This window comes from Marmota flaviventris, chromosome 18 (assembly GCF_047511675.1).
Source record: "Marmota flaviventris isolate mMarFla1 chromosome 18, mMarFla1.hap1, whole genome shotgun sequence".
NCBI lineage: Eukaryota > Metazoa > Chordata > Mammalia > Rodentia > Sciuridae > Marmota > Marmota flaviventris.
The window spans coordinates 12,752,342-12,773,269 of NC_092515.1; the positions used below are offsets into that span (position 1 = coordinate 12,752,342).

The 20,928-nt window shown below is 49.4% G+C and overlaps 1 pseudogene; it reads right to left on the reverse strand.

Annotated features, from left to right (window-relative positions):
• Window positions 1-526: 526 nt before the first annotated feature.
• The window catches only part of LOC114079404 (cytochrome P450 2B11-like), a 267,418-nt pseudogene continuing 247,016 nt past the window's right edge, over window positions 527-20,928 (reverse strand).

Here is a 20,928-nt window from a genome sequence, read left to right on the forward strand (position 1 = left end):
TCCACCCCACATGAAATGACAAACAGCCCCCTCCCGTACTCCTGCTCCCCTCACCTGCTGCGATCCCCCCCATAGATTTAATACCTTTCTGTCATTTCATACAATTTGGTAATTTCTTATATCCTTTGATTACTCTTTATTCCCTTCCAGTCCCCTGTGGCAGGTCTGCAAGGACAAGAGTTTTGTCTGTTTTGCTGTGCTGTCCCACGCACCTTTGAAGCAGGTCTTTTTTATGACCCCATTTTACAGAGGAAGGAACTGAGGCTGTGAGAAGGAAGCCACTTGACCAGGGTCACATGGCCAGAATAAGTGTCAGGGCCAGGTTTCATTGAAAAACTTTCATTTATTCAGGAGATGTTTACTGAGCACCTACTATGTGTCAGCTGCTCTTCCAGGAATCAGCAGTGGCCAGGGGAGGGAAGACCCAGACCGTGGAGTCAGGCTCCGGAGCCTAAAGGTGGACCCAACAAAACCTCTGCGTTGCGTACAGGGGGAGCCGAGGCCAGGCGCTGCGGGAGGCTCAGGCTCAGGCCACGGGAGGGGGGCTGTCAGGGTGGGAGGAGTCCTTGGGTCTGAAGTGCTCTAGTGGCTGCAGGATGAGCTGGAAAGCGGGTGGCTGCTTCCCGAAGCCACTGTCCCGGGGCTGCAGGTGCAGGGCCGCAGAGGACAGAGGCGAGGTGGGGGAGAAGCGCTGCAGCAGCCACCTCTGGTAGAGGAAGAGCTCGGCGCGGGCCAGAGCCTCTCCTGGGCATGCGCGGCGCCCTGCGGGAGTGGGCGGTGCCGAGATCAGCCGGGAGGGAGGGGGCGGGGAGCGGAGGAGGGAGATCCGCCTGGAGGAGGCGGGGGTACCGCCGAGAGGGTGGGGGGTTCGGAGATCAGGGCCCCTAGAGTCCGGTACCGAGGAAGCAGATCTAAGGACCTCGGGGCCGCAGTCTGAGCCTGGTGCAGTGGGGCAAGCTGGCAATGCCGGCAACTTGGGAGGCTGACGCAGGAGGATCGCAAGTTCAAGGCCAGTCTCAGCAACTTAGAGAGGCCCTAAGCAAAAGTCCCTCAAAATAAAAACTAAACAAGGGCTGGGATGAAGCTCTTTGGTAAAGCGCATCTGGGTCCAAAAGAGAGAGAGAAAAAAAAAAAAAGGCGGGGGGATTGTGATTCGGAGGCTGGGTGATAAAGAATGGAAGTTTATTTATTTGGCTCATGGTTCTGGAGACTGGGAGGATCAAGAGTGTGGCACTTCTGTGTCCTGGTGACTCATGGCAGAAGGGCAAGTGAGCAGGTGTGTGAGGCAGAAGAAATTGGGGTGAATACATTCATATGAAATGAATGAGTCCCCTCCCAAAATTATGCTGAAATTGCATTGCCATTGTGACCGTATTAAGGGTGACCTTTAAGGGGTGATTAGGTCACCTTCTCAACAGACTGATACCTGTTATTACAGGACATTCAAATCAAAGATCATGAATTCAGCTCCATATTCCCTGATTTCCTCCTTAAAGGGGTATTTTCTTTTTCTTTTTTGGTACTGGGGATTGAATCCAGGGGTGCTTAACCACTGAGCCACATCCTCAGCTCCTTCTTATATTTTATTTAGGGACAGGGCCTCACTGAGTTGCTTAGGGCCTTGCTAAATTGCTGAGGCTTTGAACTTGCCATCCTGCCTCAACCTCCCAAGCTGCTGGGATATAGGCTGGCACTGGCATCTGGCTTTATTTATTTATTTGTTTTTGCTACATATCCAGCCCCTGAACTTTCCACCTTCTAAAACTGAGCTGAACAGACTCTTTCCTTTAGAGCATACCCAGCCTCAGGTATTTTATTATTGGAACACAGACTATGACCCTAGGCTCACCTGGTTTTGTAAACTGTGTGTGTCAGTTGGTATTTGGACTTGCCTTTATTTAGACAAATTCCTGAAGGAGACACATAAAACCATAAGAGGTGTTTACCTCTGGACTTAGGACCTTCAATAGGGGGAACAGAATCAAGGAGAGAGACTTCACTTTCATTGTGGACTCTTGTTCTGCTTGACTTTCAAATCAAGTGTTTGCACTACACATACAATTAAAAACTGGTTTAAATAAAAATATTTGCTAGTGTTTACACAGCTTGTAACTTTTTGGTAACTCTAACAAAAGTGATCATTGAAAAAGCATTGAGTATTTTGGATTAAATGTGCTTTGATTTAGAACTTGGGGGATTAGTCTTTTTTTTTTTTTTTTCCCAAATGGATTTTTTTTTTTTTTAACTAAGCTTTGGGTGTTTTTTATGGCCTAACACAATTTATAGTTTCTGAGTGAACTCTGTGCTCTCAGGATTCAGTGTAGCTGGGGCAGATTTGTATTTCCCTTCCCTGAGCCTGGCTGTAGCTTCTGTCTTCCAAACCAGCAATCAGAAAAGCAGTAACTAGTTTAGGTTAACAAAAGAGGACCAGAGAGGGCAGGCCTCCTCCTTGGAGTCACGCAGCACGGACACTAACCTGCAGAGAAGGGCAGAAAGGCAGGGCTTCTCCTAAAAGCTCCGCCGGCATCTAGGAGCCTCTCAGGCTGGAAGTAGGACGGGTCTTGGAACTGGTCAGGGTCATGGAGGAAGGAGTGGAGCAGTGGGAACACCATGGTGCCCTGTGGGAGGAGTCAGCACAGATCATCCACCCAGGTCAACACCTGGAGGGGGCTCCTGCCACCTGAGCCAAAGCTTCCTGGGCCTAGTCCAACTGGGAACAGCAGTGGGGGAAGAGGGTGTGCTCTGGGGTCTGTGGAGTAAGTCCCAGCTCGGTTCCTTCCCAGCGGGGTGACCTGGCAGGTGACTCCTCTCTGAATCTTAGTTCCTCCCCTTGTAAAACGGGCATAATAACTCAGAGGAGTCAAGGAAATAGGGAGGGTGCCCCTCCAGTTGCCATGGGAACGAATCCTACTGCCAATTGAAGACACATTTACTCCACCTGAGCCGCCCAGGGCTCTGCGGTGTCTGTTGCCCCCTGTGACCACCGTGTGACCACTGTGTGGCTGACCCGGAGTTGTGGCCCCTGTCCTGAGTCTCCAGATGGCCTCACGCAGCCCGGGAAAGGTCAAAATTCAAAATCCCAAGAAGGGTTCCCGGTGAGGGTGCTTTGTTTTTGCACCACCGGGAGGTTGGAAGATGGCAAGTCGCCCCCATCTGCAGAGAGAAACGCTTGTCACCTGATACAGACTCAGCAAGCGCTTATTATTATTGCCGTCGGTTCTGATGGTCATCGCCCTCGCTCAGGGCTACCCCTTAAGTAATAATAACCAGTGACAACACAAGTCTGTGCCCAGCACCAGCAGGACCCGAGTCCCAGAAGGGCTTTTTGTTGATGCCAGGCATTTGAGAGGAGCCTTGGGCCCAGGGGAGGTGCCTTTGAAGTCTCACACAGGTGCCTCTCGAGGACTGTGGCCGCCCTGCTGTTGCTTGTGCCACGGTGACCGTGGAACAGCTGGAACAGCCCCCACGAGGGCACTCAGTGGTTTGGATCCTCCTTCACTGTTCTCGCTGCTTTTGCAAAAGTCACCCGTTTCCTGCTCCCTCTCTCAAAGGGCACCATTTTTGCTGTCAGTTCAGGCAAGTGAGCCAGGCAGCCAATGCTAGGACATCTGGGGACACTGAACTGCTGAGGAGCAAGGCGGGTAGATTGCACCCACTCCCTAGGACAGACGCAGATGCCTGACTCGGACCAAAACCAACAGACACTCCCCTGGGCACCATGCCCAGTGGCTCTTGAGGGGCCAAGGAGGCCTCCCCCGAGGAGGAGGAGGAGGAGGAGACTGCTGGGTAAGTTCTGAAGGACAGGGGGAGCAGGCTGTGGGGCTGTCTGCAGGAAGAGCACTCAGGACAGAGGGAACAGTCCGTGCCAAGGTCCTGAGGCAGAGGAGCCCTGGAACATGCAGGGATACTGAGGACACCAAGATCCTGGATTGAGCAAGAAAGAGAGTGTAACAAGCCCAGAGAGAGGTGTCAGAGCATGCAGGGTCTCCTGGGCCATTTGGCTTTTATTTCCAGTGAGATGGGAGCCATGGAGGGCTTTTGAGCAGAGGAGGGACGTGGTCTAACAGGTTTTATTTTTTACTTATTAGTTTTGGTGTTACTGGGGATTGAACCCAGGGGCACTTAACCACTGAGATATATTCCCCAACCCTTTTTATTTCTTATTTTGAGACAAGGTCTTGCTTAGGTGCTGAGGGTGGCCTCAAACTTCTAATCCTCCTGCCTTAGTCTCCTGAGACACCAGGATTACAGGTCTGGCTCCCTAATGGGTTTTATAAGACCACTCTGACTTTGGTGTTGGGAACAGACATCTGGTTGTAGTCATAATAAAAAAGAAACAACAACAACAACAACAACAACAAACCCTACAATTTTTAAGCATTTACTATGGATCCCAACTCACTGGATCTCTATAATCAGTGTAGGTAGTATATTAATGCACATTGCATAGAAAAGGAGACTGGTGTTCAGAGAGGTTGAGTCACTTGCTTAGGGTCACACAATTTATACGTGGCAGTGCTGGGATTCCGGATGTCTCTAGGGCCCTAGTTCTAACTGATGTACTCTGGTACTCTGCAATCTCAGTCCTCCTTGGGTTGAGGGACATGGAGTGAGGGTCAGGTTCTGGGAGAATCCGAGAACCTAGTACTGGGAGGCCCAGCCTTGCAGCTCCTGTAGGAGACCTGACACTCCAGATGGACCAGAGGGACCCACACTCTGTACCTTGGGGATGTGATAACCCTGGAACTCAGTGTCTTGGGTGACGGCATGGGGCACCCCCAGAGGCATGATGTCCGCAAACCTCTGGATCTCATGAAGGACCGTATCTGTGTAGGGCATCCGGGGCCTGTCCCCGAGGCAGGGCCGTCTCTCTGGGCCCACTACTTGGTCAATCTCTTGCTGTATGAGTTCTGCTCCCTCCGAAAAATGGGTGGGAAACAGACAGTCTTGACTGTGGGAAGGGCGATTGCCCTGGGCACCTGCCTGCCTTCCCACCTCCCCTTCCCAGACTTTAAACCCAGGATGTGTTAACTGTAATTTCCCTCCAGCTTCTAAAATGGATGTTCCCACCAGGCACCGTGGCTCATGCCTGTAATCCCAGAAACTCGGGAGGCTGAGGCAGGAGGATCCCAAGTTTAAGCCAGCCTCAACAACTTAGTGAGGTCTTAAGCAACTTAGCAAGCAACTGTCTCTAAATAAAAATATAAAAAGGGCTGGGGATGTGGCTCAGTGGTTAAGCACCCCTGGGTTCAGCCCACGGTGCCCCCCCCCCTAAAAAAAATAGGTTGTTCTCCAATTCCTAACCCAACCCCTCAGCAATACAAACTGGCCCTTGTACCAATTTGACATCAGGCTGGGGAGGGAGAGGGCTGGTCCCGTAACCTGGGCTCCGTATCTGTAACCTGTGGGAACTTCAGGAGGATCAGGAGCCCCTATCTGAGCGTGGTACTGGTTGTCTCCATCCCAGCAAAGAAGATGTCCAGAGCAGAATTGAGCAAATTCTCTTGGTTGAATTCTGTGTGAGGGTCTCCCTGCTCCTGCACACAAAAGCACAGAGTATCTGAGCTAGAGAAGGATCCAAAGGAACCATCCAGCCCAGGGGAGGCAAATATGTGGCATGTGTACATTCACTGCCAAATTCTTTGCCCATAGCAGGCATTACCAATCAATTCCAGTACTGTTGAGAGCCACAGCCAAGGGGCCCCAGCAAACTTCCAGCTGCCAGCAAACTTCCAGCTGCCGGCGGATGATTGGCTCACAGCGGCCCCAGCAACATCTAGCTGATTGGCTCCTCTGTGGTGATGCTCATTGGAGATGCACATTGAGCTGTTTCCCCGCCCTTTCAGACTGCCAGCTGATGATTGGCTCACAGTGGCCCCAGCAACATCTAGCTGATTGGCTCCTCTGCAGTGATGCTCATTGGGCTGTTTCCCTGCCCTTTCAGACCACGGAGCTGCTCATTGGGGGACTTTTTTGGCTCCGCCCATGTGACCCAGCCAATCGGCCTCAAGAGCAGGAGGATTGTGGGAGGTGGTTGTGAGAGGCTTGTGGGAAGCCAGTGGTGGCAGTTGGGCTCTGAGGGTTTTTCCTGAGGAGCTGTTTTGTTTGGCTTGTGTGGTTCTAAAAATAAAGTTCGTTACTTTTGACAAGTGGCTCCTGAATCGTGCCCAGCCAGACTGCGGCACAGTACTTTTTTTTTTTTTTTTTTTAGTTGGACACAATACTTTTATTTTATTTGTTTATTTACTTGTGGTGCTGAGGATTCAACCCAGGGCCTCGCACATGCAAGGCAAGCACTCTATCACTGAGCCCCAGCCCCAGCCCTTTTTATATTTTATTTACAGACAGGGTCTCACTGAGTTGCTTAGGGCCTCACTAAGTGGCTGAGGCTGGCTTTGAATTTGCGATCCTCCTGCCTCAGCCTCCCGAGCCACTAGGATTACAGGCGTGGGCCCCCACACCTGGCTGCAGGCATTTATTTCACAAAAAAACTCAGAAATCTCCTCAGATCCCTGTTATGAACTGAACAAAGACAACACACGAGATGGAGCCTGGTTACAGCTGCAAATCTAGACCAAAGCTCCACTACTGGCCCCCGGATTTTATGAATAGAAAACTCGAGATTTGGAGAAAATTGCAACTGGTTACACAGGAACCTGAAAGGCCACAGGGGGGACCCGTCTCATTTGAGGGCGCTCCAAGAACCTCAGGCTCCTGAGACCCAGAAAGGAGCGTGTCTCACTGCAATCCCACCTGCTGCATGCGGATGAGGAAAGCATCAATGAAGTCCCGAGGCTGAGCTGTGTTGACAGAGTCCTGGTGCTCCTTCACCACCCGGGCCATAAACTCCTTCTGCTTCTCAAAGACCTCAAAGAGCCGGTTGTGTGGTCCAGGAAGGTGCCTCAGGAGAGCGGGGAAAAGACCATATGCCTAGAGGGAGAAGGAGACCATGGGGAAGAAATGTCTTAGCACCTGCTGTTCCCTCTGCCTTAAATGCTATTCCACGCACTTCCTCTGCCCCCACCCCCACATCAGCTTGCTCCTGTTCACTGCTTAGGTCTTCACTTGGATGGAATGTCCTCTCTGTCCTCTAGAGAGCCTCCCCTGACCTCTGGACCCTGCCGGGCAGTGCCTGAGGTGCCACAGAGCCTCCCCATCCTGGCCCCCACTCCTCAGCCTGTGCCTCTCTTCCCATCCTGACCTCCTCTCTGTGCCTCCCCACCCTGGCACTGTCCATCCTAAGTGGTGACTGTCTCACGACAGGTTCACCTGCCCCCCTGGAGTGAGGGCTTCATGAGGGAGTCCCTGGTCACCTCTATGTCCTTGGCAGCCCCCAGCACAGGCTGGCACAGAGCGGGGGGTTCAGTGGGCGCTGGCTGGCTGTCACAGCCTGACTACTCTGGGTCACCCGGGTCTGGCGATGGGTCTGTGTGTCCCCCAAGGCTGTGGGCCCCATAAGGACAGGGCGGAGGCTGCACCCAGTGGAGGTGAATCACGGTGGCCCTGAGAGTTCGACGGGACCTGGGAGGAGGCCTGTGGCCCTGGGGTGGTGGGGGGACTGGAGAGGGGACTTAGGCACCTGCACCCAGAACGTGTCCATCTGCTTGAGGTTTTCGGCCAGCAGCCCCAGGAAGGTCTTGAAGTCCTCATCCTGGTAGTGGAAACGGCAGCCAAAGACCACAGAGCAGATGATGTTGGCCGTGGAGCGGCGAATGGGGAAGGTGGGGTCAAAGGGCGTTCCTGTGGGGGGGAGGCCAACACGTGAGAGCCCGGGGATGCCTGCTGGGCACTCATCTGACCACTCACTCCCCTGCTCTAAAACATTCCATGGCTCCCGTGCACCCTCCAGGCAGCTGTCAAGCCCTTAACAAGGACAAAAGGGCCTCCCACGTCTGGCCCTGCCTGTCACTCTAACCTCGCCTCTTGCCACCACCCTGTAGGCTACAGAAAGATGGAACTTAGAGTAGGCACAGACAGCTCCTCCGGAGAGCCTCCGCCAAGCCCTCCCAGCCTGGTCGAGAGCCTCTCCTGTGGTCCCCATCATGGCCCAGGAATGTCTGCGCTGCGAGGGGGGAAGCACAGCGCTCCTGGGAGCCCAGAGGTGGCCCCGACAGCCCGGCATGCAGGGGGACAGGGTTGGTCAGCGGAGACTTCCTGGAGCGGTGCGTCTGAGCCGAGACCTGAATGTGCAGGATTTGCAGCTGGACAGGCTAAGGAGGGGGACACACATTCTGGGTCAAGGGTTTGGTTCTGTTAAGGTCCTGCGGACGGGCATCCGGGAGATGGTGCAGGTTGTGCACTGCTCCAAGGTGCGGCATCTGAGGGGCTCCAGTGACACTGCAGACACCTGGATTCATACTGTTGTAGGGACAGACGACGCAGGGCACAGGAGACAGCAGGACACAGTTTTATTTGGCTGCAGCCAGGTTCAGGGGTTGTAATCAATCAACCCCCTGAACCCGGAGTTCAGGAGTTTTATACCCAGCATGTAAGGGGAGGGGCTCAGAAGTTCCCGGTCTGCAGAAGTTCACATAAAGCAGCTTTTTCCCTCACTGTTCTGGGCAAGTTAACCCTTGAAGGACAACACCTGAGAAGGGGGGAGCTTCTCCTCCCCTCTCTTTCCTCCCCCTGCCAGCTGTTACCATGGAGCCCAGGCGGTAACTTCTCTCCTCTTAGGAACGTAGACATCTCTGTGAAGCCCAGCCCGAGGCCAGAGGCCTTGTTTGCACATTTCTACAAACTACTCTACTGGATACATGTTTGTGAAAAACTAGTGACGGGGTGTCCAGCACCTGGAGGGATGGTATCTTCCTGGCCAGTGGCCAAGTAAACAGGGCGACAGGAAAATAGGAAGTTTATCTACAATGGACTCTGCTGCAGAGACTCTTCTGCTGACAGTCCTAAAGTCAGCCGTGGTGGGGATGTCTGGAGCAGCGCAGTTAGGACTTTTCTATGGAGGAGGGGGTGCCACTTCAATATATCTATGATGACAGCTCAGGTGTCCTGAGATAGGGGCACCCTTTCTAATTCGCAGAGGGGAACCTATGGCCCCAGCAGTAGCTCTGCCCTCAAGCTCCCGGAGGTTTTAAATTTAACATAGATTTAACATAAAACTTACTCTCCTATTGGCCAAGGAAAAAGAATGGATGTGCTCTCTTTAAGGGCAGGGGCCACCAGGAAGGAAGGGGTAGGGGCTGGTCAAGGCCACAGGTGAGGGGGGGCGGACTCTCAGTACGAACTGGATTCCCACCCGCGCTCCTACACCCGCAGGAGCCCAGGACTCGCAGCGTGTGTGCACCACGCCCCCTCCCGGCCCCAGGCCCTCAGCGCACGTGCTCTCCAGCTCCCTCTCCAGGCAGCCCACCTCCTCCTGGATCCGCTCTTCCAGGCTCCGCCTCCCCAGGCCCAGGTCGCGAAGAGTGGTCAGGGCAAACCTCCGCAGGGTCCTCCACCGCTCGCCCTGACTGAAAGCGATGCCTGCAGGGAGCAAGTAGAATATTCTCACAGATAGGGAGGGGAGGCACAGAGAGGTTAGGTAACCTACCGGCTGTCACACTGCAGGAAGGGGCCACACCTTCTGGCTCCCAGCACGTGGGCACTTACACACGGCGCAGGGATGCGTCACCAGAGCCCTGTGCCCGCCACTCCCGCTCCCCTCCAGCCTCACCGTAGCCTCGGTTGGTCTTCTCGGAGATGGCCACGTCTGCGCGCCGCCCCCCCCCCCCCCCCCAAGGCGTCCGCTTGGTCCACTAGAGCCTCACGCACCGCCTGGGCTGCGCACAGCACCACCAGCGGGGTTGGGCCCAGGCGCACCGTGAACACCGGCCCATACTGGTCCTTCAGCTGCAGCGACAGGACAGTGACCTTGAGCCCGAGCTGCCCAGGGCCTGTCCAGAGTGTGTCTGCAGGTTCTGGGCAGGGGGTCGTCTCCTTCGGCCTTGGTCTCTGTCGCTGTCCCCCGAGTGTGTGTCTCCATCTCACTGTTTCTTTTGGTTCCTGGGCAGCGCTGGGCACCTCGGTCTCTGTCTCTGATTCTCAGTGCCCTGTCCTGCATGTCTCCACGGAGCCACGCGTGCTCTGCTCTATCCCAGCCCAGCTTCTTCCAGGGCCCCTTCGCTGGTGGCCACCTCTCTTGGCTTCTCCCATCTCATGATGGTCTCTCTGAGGTCCCCCAGCCCTCCTTTGGTCTGAGTGTCTCGGCCTCTCTGTGACAGCCCGGCTCGCTCTTCCTGTGCACCTCGGCCCACCCTCTCTCTTCCTCTCCTGGCTAGGGCTCTCCTCTCTCGGTGATCCCTGCGTCTCCTCTCCTCCTCCTCCTTCTCTCTCTCTTCTCTTTGCTTGTCTCTATGTCTCTTCTTACCCCTAGGTGTTTCTGATTAGAAAACCCTTCTCCTCCTTGCTGCCATCTCGTGCGCCTGTCCCCTGTCCCCACTGTTACCTGTCCTGGGAGGGGGCGGGAGCCGCAGAGGCAGCCTGGGCTCTGAGCCCCTTCTGGGCTTACCCTGAGCAGAGCCTGGAGGAGGGGTCCCCCCTGCAGCTGCAGGAGGTTGCCCAGCCCTGGGAGGGGGGTGGGCCGGGGGCAGGCCAGCGCCCGTGTCCCTAGCCCTGCTCCAGAGGACCAGGCCCATCAGCAGGAGAAGGAGGAAGAAAGAGAGGAGAGCCACTGGGAGGGCCATGGGGCTGGGCAGGCCTGAGCGCAGGACCAGGGCAGGCCCAGCAGGAAGAGGAAGGAGCTGTGCAAGCGCCTGCAAGTCCCAGGCACAGGCAGGGAGGGGCTGGCAGTTCTGCCGGGATCCTTCCCACTGCTTTCCCTGCCTCTCAGCGTCTGTGGCTCCCAAGTCCCTCCTCAGCCTGTCTCCAGCCCCCTCCAGATCTCCGGCTTCTTCGCCATCTCCAGCCCCTTTCCCGTGTCTCTGCCCCCCTCCTGCCCGACTGCTGCCCCTCAGCATCATTTCTGTCTCCCAGGGTGGCCCCCGTCTCCAAGTGTCTCTCCTCCCGTCCTTCACCCAAGGCTGGCAATGGAAACGCCTCGCCCTTGGCATTTAGTGGACACGCACAGATCAAGACGGATGCTGGCAGAAGAGCACCTGGAGGCCACACCAGAGCGTCACCTTGACACTGGGAATCGCTGTGTCCATCTCTGTTTCCCTGGCTTCTGTCTTTCCTGCTGGAATGCTCTCTCCTGAGGGCCTGTTTGGTTCATTGCTCTGTCCCCAGTGCCTGGAAGAGAGCCTGGCACATAATAGGTGCTCAACAAATGCTGGTCAAATGAATAAATGAGTGACCACTTTGCCATGTCCCTCCCTGTCTCATTCTCATCTTTCCTGGTCTGTCTGTCTTTCTGCCACCCTCAGCCTCCAACTCTGAGTCTCTGAGTCTCTGTGTCTTTCCCTGTGGCAACTCTGCATCCACTGAGCATGAGCAAAGTGCCCTGTTCCTTCAGCGTAGGTACCCACAGCGTCCAGATGAGGACACTTGAGGCTAAGCTGAGCAGGCATTTGCCAAGTGTCAGCACAACCGATGAACAGCCCAGCTGTGGGGGGAACTCAAGCCTGACTCTAAAAATCAGTGCTTCGTTCTAACTCGAAAGCACTTCTCAGAGTGTGCCCATGTCTCTGAGAGGGGCAGCGAAGCAAAGTGGGTACAATAGCAGGCACTCGGGTTAGACAGCCTGGGTCCGACACCTCGTCTATAGCTGCCCCGGTGAGGCTTGGGCAGGTCTCAAGCTCTGTGCTTCACTCCCTCCTTCCACGACACGGGGACGACAGCAGCACCTTCCTTGAAAGGTGAGGACTCAGTGAATTTCTCTGTGGAAAGCCCTTCACGGCTTCCTGGGGCCGGAAAGAGGACCCAAGCTCAATGCCACAAGAGCCAGCCCAGCAGGAGAAAGGTCCTGAGGTCAGGAAAGTCCATGGTGGCACCTCTCCCAGGTCAGGAACAAACAGGGCACACTGTGCTGCTCCCTCCTCCTGGGTCAGGGGGGATAGGGCATGGCCGCTTGGACTTTGAGATTCACACTGAGCACCGCCTTCAGCTGAGCCTCATGCCCGGGATGACTCAGCTGTCCCCACTCCCTAGACCAGGTTCTTTGGTGGTGGCAAGTGGTTAGTTTGGTTTTGCAGGAAATGTGTCGACTCCCTATTTTGGAAGAGAGAGAAGGGCAGATGGAGTCCTCTTCATTCACGTATTAATTAGGATCTGACCCCTGTCTGGGACAGGAAGGGTGCAGATTCACAGCAATGGAGACCATCAATCACCCTGGACCCAACTCTGTGCTCCCGGAGCTCAGAGACCAGGAAAGGACAGATATAGAACAAGAAGGAGAGAAGAAGGGAGGAGAAAGATGGGGCGGGGGAGAGGAGTGTCCAGCCCAAGTCAGAGAGGCACAGGACTGCAAGAGACAGGCCTCTCAAATGGCTGTGTCCTGATGTCCCCAGGTCACAGTCTCACTGCCTCCGCCCACCTCTACCACCCCTGCTCTGACTCTCACCTCCTACGTCTTTCCCATCCTCTCTCTGTCCCTCTCATCATCTCTGTGTCTGTGGCTGTCCCAGAAGAGGAGAAGTGGAGGAGAAAGAAACGGATCATCAGCAGAGACCAGGACACACACACACACACACACACACACACACACGACAGGCACACACACAGGAGCACACACCACCCCTCCACACAAGTGCAAATGAATGCCAAGACAAAGTCACAGTGAGGGACCTGCCTTCCCACAGAAACAACCACAGAATGAAAAACACGTGTGGAAACAAACCACTGTTCAAGGCGCAGGGCGTCAGGAAATAAGGTCAGCGATCCCTGAGGGATGACAACAAAAGAGAGGACCCCTACAATCGCCTCAGGTAGTGGCCTTTGTCCCCAAGCTGCAGTGCAGGAAGGAGGAACCCAGGGGAGCCCAAGGTACTCCCTGGTGGAGAGTCTTCCTGGACCAAGGCAGCTGAGTTCACAGGACAGGGTGCAGGGTTGGAGCTGCACGGGGAGGGATGGTGAGACCTTCAGAGGGTCCTGTAGAGAGTGTAGCTGACAACTGCTGGGTGCATGTAAGGAGATCACCTGAGGTGAGGGATGAACCCTGGAGAGGACTGGAGGAAGCTGTGCCAGTTGCTCACTCAGGGCCAGGACGATGTCTGCTGCCATCAGCCAGACTGAACACAGTGCACAATTTATGGAGCAGTGGGACGTAGGACAGTCTTGCCTGGTGATTGAGAATAATTAGCTATAGACTGAACATTTCTCAAAATTCATGAAAAAATCTTACAAACAAGAGCAGAAGGAATAAATGCCTTCCAAATAACTTATTTGTACTCCAAAATATAGCTCTGGAATATTTATATGAATACAAACAACCAGCTCCTAACAAGGTAAAAACCATGATTTCTGGAATTGAAAAATGTTACCTGCATGAGAATATGGAGGAAAAATATCAATCAAGACTGATACACGGGCTGAGGATGTGGCTCAAACGGTAGCGTGCTCGGCTGGCATGCGTGCGGCCCGGGTTCAATCCTCAGCACCACATACAAACAAAGATGTTGTGTCCGCCGAAAACTAAAAAAATAAATAAATATTAAAAAATTAAAAAAAGACTGATACAAATGTTATAATTAACAGACAAGGACACTAAGAGAGTCATATGAATTCAGGAATACACTGGATTGTATTTAAGGTAGATTAGACATTGCTGAACGGAAGATTGGTGAAGTGGAAGTCCTAGCAACAGGAACTATTCAAAGTGAAATTCAGAGAGAAGAGAAAATTAAACAGAGCCTCAGTGAATCCTGTGAGAGAATCAAGTGGTATCATGTATGTATAAATGGAATTCCTGAGAAAAGGAGGGAAAGGTGAGGAGAGAAAAATGTTAGAAGAAAGAAGGCTGAACAATTTTCCAAATTTGATGAAAATTATGCACATAGAACCAAGAATATTAAGGAACTTTGAACACAAAAACATGATATCATGAAAGATGCAGAATAATCAGATTACTCAAAGTCAATGTAAAAAGAAAATCTTAAAAGCAGACTAAGAAAAAGACACAGTACATACAGAGGAATAAAGATAAGGGTGATAGCAGATTTCTCATCAGAAATAGGGCAAGAGAAAAAACAGTGGAGCAACATCTTTACTGAAATAACCAATATTTCCACCCAGAATACTCCACCTACAGAAACGTCTTCCAAAAAGTAACACAACATAGAAATGTTTTTAATATACAAAAATTTAAAGACTTAATCACCAGCCAACCCTCACTATGAGAAATGTTAACGGAAGTTCTTCAGGTGGAAGGAACATGGTATCAGATTAAAGAATGAATCTACACAGAAGAATGAAGAACACCAGAAATGGTAACAATATGTATAAATATGTAAGTTCCCCCCATTATTTAAACCTTTAAAAAGAGAATTAAAACAGATGAACAGATAAAGGAAATGTGATACACACACACATACACAATGGAGTATTACTGAGTCATAAAGAACAACAACTTTATGGCATTTGCTGATAAATGTATGGAACTGGAGACTATCATGCTAAGTGAAATAGTACTAAGTAGTGCTAAGTCAGTCCCCAAAAGTCAAAGGTCAAATGTTTTCTCTGATATGCAGAAGCAAAATCCAAAATAAGGGAGCAGGAATAATAATAATAATAAAAAAGAATAGAAGATTAGTGGAGTAGACAAAGGGGAATGAAGGGAAGGGAGGAGGGATGGGATAGAAAAGGCAGTGGAAGGAATCTGACCTGACATTTCTATGTACATACATGAACACACACAGTGAATCCCACCACCACGGACATCCATAAGACACTTATTTAAAAAAATGTAAGTAAATAGCAGAAAGATTAGAAGAGTGGAGGGAAGGGAACTGGGGGTGGGGGGAGGGAGGGGAAGGGGAAGAACTGGAAGCCGAAGGAGAACAGATTATATCCCGTGTTTTCATAAAGTAAATTCTGTTGTCGTGTATAACTAAAAGAAACCAAGAAAAAAAGATAATTGACTGCTTAAAAAAAATAGAAACAATGTTGAATGAGGCTCATAGCACAGGTTTGGGTACAAAGTATGATAACGGGGCTGGGGCTGGGGCTGGGGCTGGGGCTGGGGCTGAGTGGTAGAGGCTCACCTAGCACAAGGAGGCCCTGGGTTCCATCCTCAGCACCACATACAAATAAATGAATAAGTAAATAAATAAATACATAAATAAAATAAAGGTACTGTATGTCAGGTCGGTGGCAGCGACTTGGTGGCGACTTAGTGGCAACTTAGAACAAAGCAGCGTGCTGACACTGTGTCCATCTACAACTTGAAAAATATTTTAAAAGTATGATAACAATAGCCAAAGGACCAGGATATTCTATAGAAAAGTACTTGTACTTCAGGTGAAGTGGCATTCGGTGGCTTGAAGGCAGACTGTGATAACGATGTGCACTATGAACTCCAAATCATCCACAAAAAGAAGAAAGCAAGGATTTATAGTTAGTAAGTGAATGAAGGAGATAAAATGGAGTCTTAAGAGTATGTGATAAGCTGGGTGTGATGGTGCCACGTCCATAATTCCAGTGGCTCAGGAGGCTGAGGCAGGAGGATGGCGAGTTCAGAGCCAGCCTCAGCAACAGTGAGGCTCTAAGCAACTCAGTGAGGCCCTGTCTCTACATAAAGTACAAAATCGGGCTGGGGATGGGGGGGGTCAGTGGTTGAGTGCCCCTGGGTTCAATCCCCAATAACATCCCCAAAATATAATTATGTGATAAGGTCAAGTTGTATACCATATCGTCAAGCAGTCCCAACAGCAGCCAAGCCAGGAGCAAGGAGTCATAGCTAGTGAGCCAGGTGACACAATGCAATCATGAAAAATAGTCAGTCCAAAAGAGGGCAGAAAGAGAGGGAAAGGGAATGAAGAAGAGACGGGCCACGGACGTTGTTTATACTCTTACACCTGCCGCTTAACCTCGATGATCAGATTAGACGCCAACTGTCCGAATATCCAAAATAAAATGTTGGAGAAAAAGAAAAGCAACACCCGATGATCTATTGCCTCTAAGAGACCTAAGTACAAAGACACTGTCAGCTTTACAGCCAACCAGGGGCGAGGGAATTCAGCCCGATAAAAGGCGTCTCCACAGAGTCTGTAGATAAGTCACACTTAAGGCTGGCTGGAGTGTGGGTCTGGATGTCCCCAAATGGTCATGTGTCAAGGGCTTCGTGCTGGGAACTGGAAGAAATGGGCCTAGTGAGAAGTCTTCAGGCCACTGGGGCTGTGCCCTTTAATGGACAGGGGTACCTCACACCCTTACTTTTTTTTTCCTTTCCCTTTTTTTGTGGAACTGGGGATTGAACCTAGCATCTTGCACACACCAGGCACGTTCTCCCTTACTGAGCTACATCCTCAACTCAGTTTATTTTATTTCAAGACAGGGTCTTGCTAAGTTGAGGAGGCTGGCCTCAAACTTGTGATCCTCCTGCCTCTGCCTCCTGCATGACTGGGATGATAGTGTGCGCCACCATACCTGGTCCTCTTTCTCTCTCTTTCATCCTGGCCCTGAGGTGAGTGCTTTTGCTCTGTCATGAACTTGGGCCTTGATTGCTGACCCCAACTAGACCCTGAGTTTGATCTCTAGCACTCCTTCCCCCCAAAGAAATTGACATGTATGCATATACACACACGTGTGTGTGTGTGTGTGTATCTCAGACTTTTTTTGGTGTTGGAGATAAAACCCAGGGTCTTGTGCTTGATAGGCAAGCTCTACCACAAAGCTACATCCTCAGCCTCTATTCAGCTCTGTTTTTTTTTGAGGTGGGCTTTTACTATGTTGCCTGGGTTGGTCTTGAATTCCTTGGATTCAAGGGATTCTCCCCCAGCCTTTGCACTTCAGAAGTTTTTAATTTGATGCCATCCCACTTATTGATTCTTTTTTAAAATATTTTTTTTAGTTGTAGATTGACAGAATGCCTTTATTTTATTTATTTTTATGTGGTGCTGAGGATCGAACTCAGGGCCTCATATGTGCTAGATGAGTGCTCTACCACTGAGCCACAGCTCCAGCCCCCCACTTATTGATTCTTGATTTTATTTGTTAGGCTTTAGGGGTCTTGTTAAGGAGGTGGGTACCTGTGCCAATATAGTGGAGTTTTCTTGTAGCAGTTGTAAAGTTTTTGGTCTAAGTCCTAGGTCTTTGATCCACTTTGAGCTGATTTTTGTGCAGGGTGAAGGACAGGGGTCTAGCTTCATTCATCTACATATGGATAGCTAATTTTCCTAGCACCCTGTTACAAAGGCTATCTTTTCTCCAGTGTATATTTTTGACACCTTTGTCAAGTATCAGATGACTGTAACTATGTGAGTTTGTCTCTGTGTATTCTATTCTCTTTGTCTTCATTTCTTTCTATCTATCTATCTATCTATCTATCTATCTATCTATCTATCTATCTATCATCTTTTTGGTGCTGGGCTCAAACTCAGGGGGGCTTAACCACTGAGCCACATCTCCAGCCCTTGAAAATTTTTATTTTCAGACAGGATCTCGCCAAGTTGCTTAGGGTCTTGCTAAATTGTTGAGGCTGGTTTTAAACTTGCTATCCTGCCTCAGCCTTCATGGCTGCTGAGATTATAGGTGTGCACCACTGTAGCCAGCTTCATGTCTATTTTGATGTTGATATCCTGCTATTTTTGTTACTATACTTTATTGTAATTTGAGATTAAGTATCATGATGCCTGTAGCATCACTCTTCTTGCCCAAAAATACTTTGACTAATCTGGGGCTTGCATTCTTCCAAATGAATTTTTAAGACTGTTTTTTTTCTAGTTCTGTAAAGAATGTCATTGGTATTTTGACAGGGATTGCATTGAATTTTACCAATTGAACATTTTGACAATATTAATCCTGCCTATCCAAGAACATGGGAGGTCTTCCTCAGTATTTTTTCTTCAGTGTTCTGTAGTTTTCCTTGTAGAGATCTTTCACCTTCTTGGTTAGATTTATTTCCAAAAATTTTTGAAGTTATTATAAGCAAGATAGTTTTCCTGATTTCTTTCCCAGCAGATTCACTACTGGAGTTTAGGAAAGGTATTTGATTTTGGGGTGTTGATCATGTATCCTACTATTTTGCTGAATTTATTAATCATCTCTAGAACTTTTCTAGTAGAGTTTTTTTTGGGTTTTCTAGATACAGGGTTATGTCATCAGCAAACAGAGATAATTAGACTTCTTCTCTTCCTATTCATATCTCTTTAATTTCATTCTCTTGCCTGATTGCTTTGGCTAGCATTTTAAGAACCATTTCTTTTTTGTTTATTTTTTTGTTCCTGATTTTAGAGGCAATGCTTTCAGTTTTTCTGTATCAGTATGATGTTAACTTTGGGCTTGTCATATATAGCCTTTATAATGTTGAGATAAGTTCCTTCTATCCCTAGTTTCTCTAGCATTTTTAATATAAATTGCTGCTGGATTTTCTTTTCTTTTCTTTTTTTTTTTTTGGTACTGGGTATTTAACATAGTGGTGCTTATCCACTGAGCTACATCCCCAGCCCTTTTTTTGTATTTTATTTAGAGACAGGGACTCACTGATTTTGCTTAGGGCCTTTGTAGGTAGCTGAGGCTGGCTTTGAACTTATGATCTTCCTGCCTCAGCTTCCTAAGCTGCTGGGATTGCAGAAAAGACCTTTTCTGCATATTGAGATGATCATATGATTCTTGTCCCTCAGTCTATTTATGTGGTGAATTACATTTATTCAAATGCATATGTTGAACCAGTCTTCAATCCATGGGATAAAACCCACTTGATCATGGTATACTTACTATCTTCTTGATATGTTTTTGTGGTTTGCTAATATTTTATTAAGTATTTTTTTGCATTCATGTTCATCAAAGATATTGGCCTGTAGTTTTCTTTCTTTGGTGTTCTTTTTTGTTTATTTTTCAAAATCAAGGTTATACTAGCTTCACTGTACATATTTGGGAGGGTTTCCTCCCTTTGTATTTCATGGAATAATTTGAGGAAGACTGGTGTAGATTTCTTAGAGCTCTGGTAGAACTCCATCTGATCCTGGGCTTTTCTTTGTTGGAAAACTTTTGATTCCTGCTTTGATTTCATTAGTCACTGTCTTTTTTTTTAAAGAATGAAAATTTTATGTCATGAAATGAAATAAAAAATCAGCACTATCCATTTTCCAATAGTTTATATAGCAACTCCAATTTCCATACTGTGATTAATATTGGTCCTGATGTAGACCATTCTTTTTTATTTGTTCTAATTCGTTATACATGGCAGCAAAATGCATTTTGTTTCATTGTACACAAATGGAGCACAAATTTTCTTTTCTCTGGGTGTATATGATGTAGAGTCACACTATTTGTGCAATCATACATGTACCTAGGATAATGATGTCTATCTCATTCCACCATCTTTCTTACTTCCCATTCCCTTTGCCCAATCCAAAGTTCCTCCATTCTTCCCATGCCCCCTCCCCCCATTATGGATCCACATCCACTTATCAGAGAAAACATTTGGCCTTTAGTGTTTTGGGATTGTCTTACTTCACATAGTATTATATTCTCTAACTCCATCCATTTACCTGCAAATGCCATGATTTTATTCTCTTTTAATGCTGAGTAATATTCCATTGTGTATATGTACCACAGTTTCTTTATCCATTCATCTACCGAGGGGCATCGAGGTTGGTTCTACAGTTTAGCTGTTGTGAATTGAGCTGCTATAAACATTGATGTGGCTGTGTCACTGTAGTATGCTGATTTAAGTCCTTTGGGTATAGACTGAGGAGTGGGATAGCTGGGTCAAATGGGTATTCCAAGTTTCCTAAGGCATCTCCATACTGCTTTCCCGAGTGGTTGCACCACTCTCCTGTCCCACCAGCGATGTAAGAGTGTGCCTTTCCCCCCACATCCTCACCAATACTTACTGTTGCTTGTACTGAAGTCCTTTCTTAAGTCAGGCCTAGGGCCGGGATAGTTTTCTGCGGACACAACATCTTTATTTGTATGTGGTGCTGAGGATGGAACCCAGGCTGCACGCATGCCAGGCCAGCGCGCTACCACTTGAGCCACATCCCCAGCCCCATCTTTTAAGGTCTTATATAGGGATTTGAATATTAGTTCAAAATTAGGAACCCAAATATGGCAGAAACCTGACATTTCCCCCAAACCCACATAACCATCTCTGGGTCCTGGCTTCTGTCTGCATGGCTGACACCACGGCCACGTCCTTTTGCCCCTCCCCCTCCCCCCCAGCAGAGGAGGCTGGGAGGCAGGGCCCAGGCTGGTTTGTCTTTGCCAAAAAACCATTGGAAACAGTAATGGTGAAAGTAGAAAGGGAGCTTTCATCAGTATGACCATGCTGGGAAGACACGGGGCAGAGTGTTTCTAGCCGTGTCTTTGGGGGTATTGATGTGAGCTCCCAGATTATACAGACAGGGGAGATCAGACGTAGGCACAGTCAATCAGTCTTGATCAAACTAGTCTCATTGATCCTTGCCTTGGATTGGTTAGGTGGGGCCTCGTTGGTAGCAATAAAAAAGTTGCTGTTGTGCTGACCACGGGGACCCAGGTGTCTCTAAAATATGCTGATTTTCATTCTTTTGGGCAAATATCAAGGAAAGGCATAACAGGAGCATATTGTTCTATTTTTAGATTTATAAGGAACCTCCATATTGATTTACACTGTGGCTGTACATTCCCACCAGCTGTGTATGGGAATTTCTCTTCACTATACCTAGCTTTCTTGCTAGCATTTGTTGTTATTGTTATTTGTATTTTCTTTCTTTTTTTTTTTTTTTGTGGTACTGGGATTGAACCCAGGGGTGCTGTGCCACTGAGCTACATCAGCAACCATTTTTATTTTTTATTTTGAGACAGGGATTTGCTAAGTTGCTGAGGCTGGGCTTGAACATGTGATCCTTCTACCTCAGC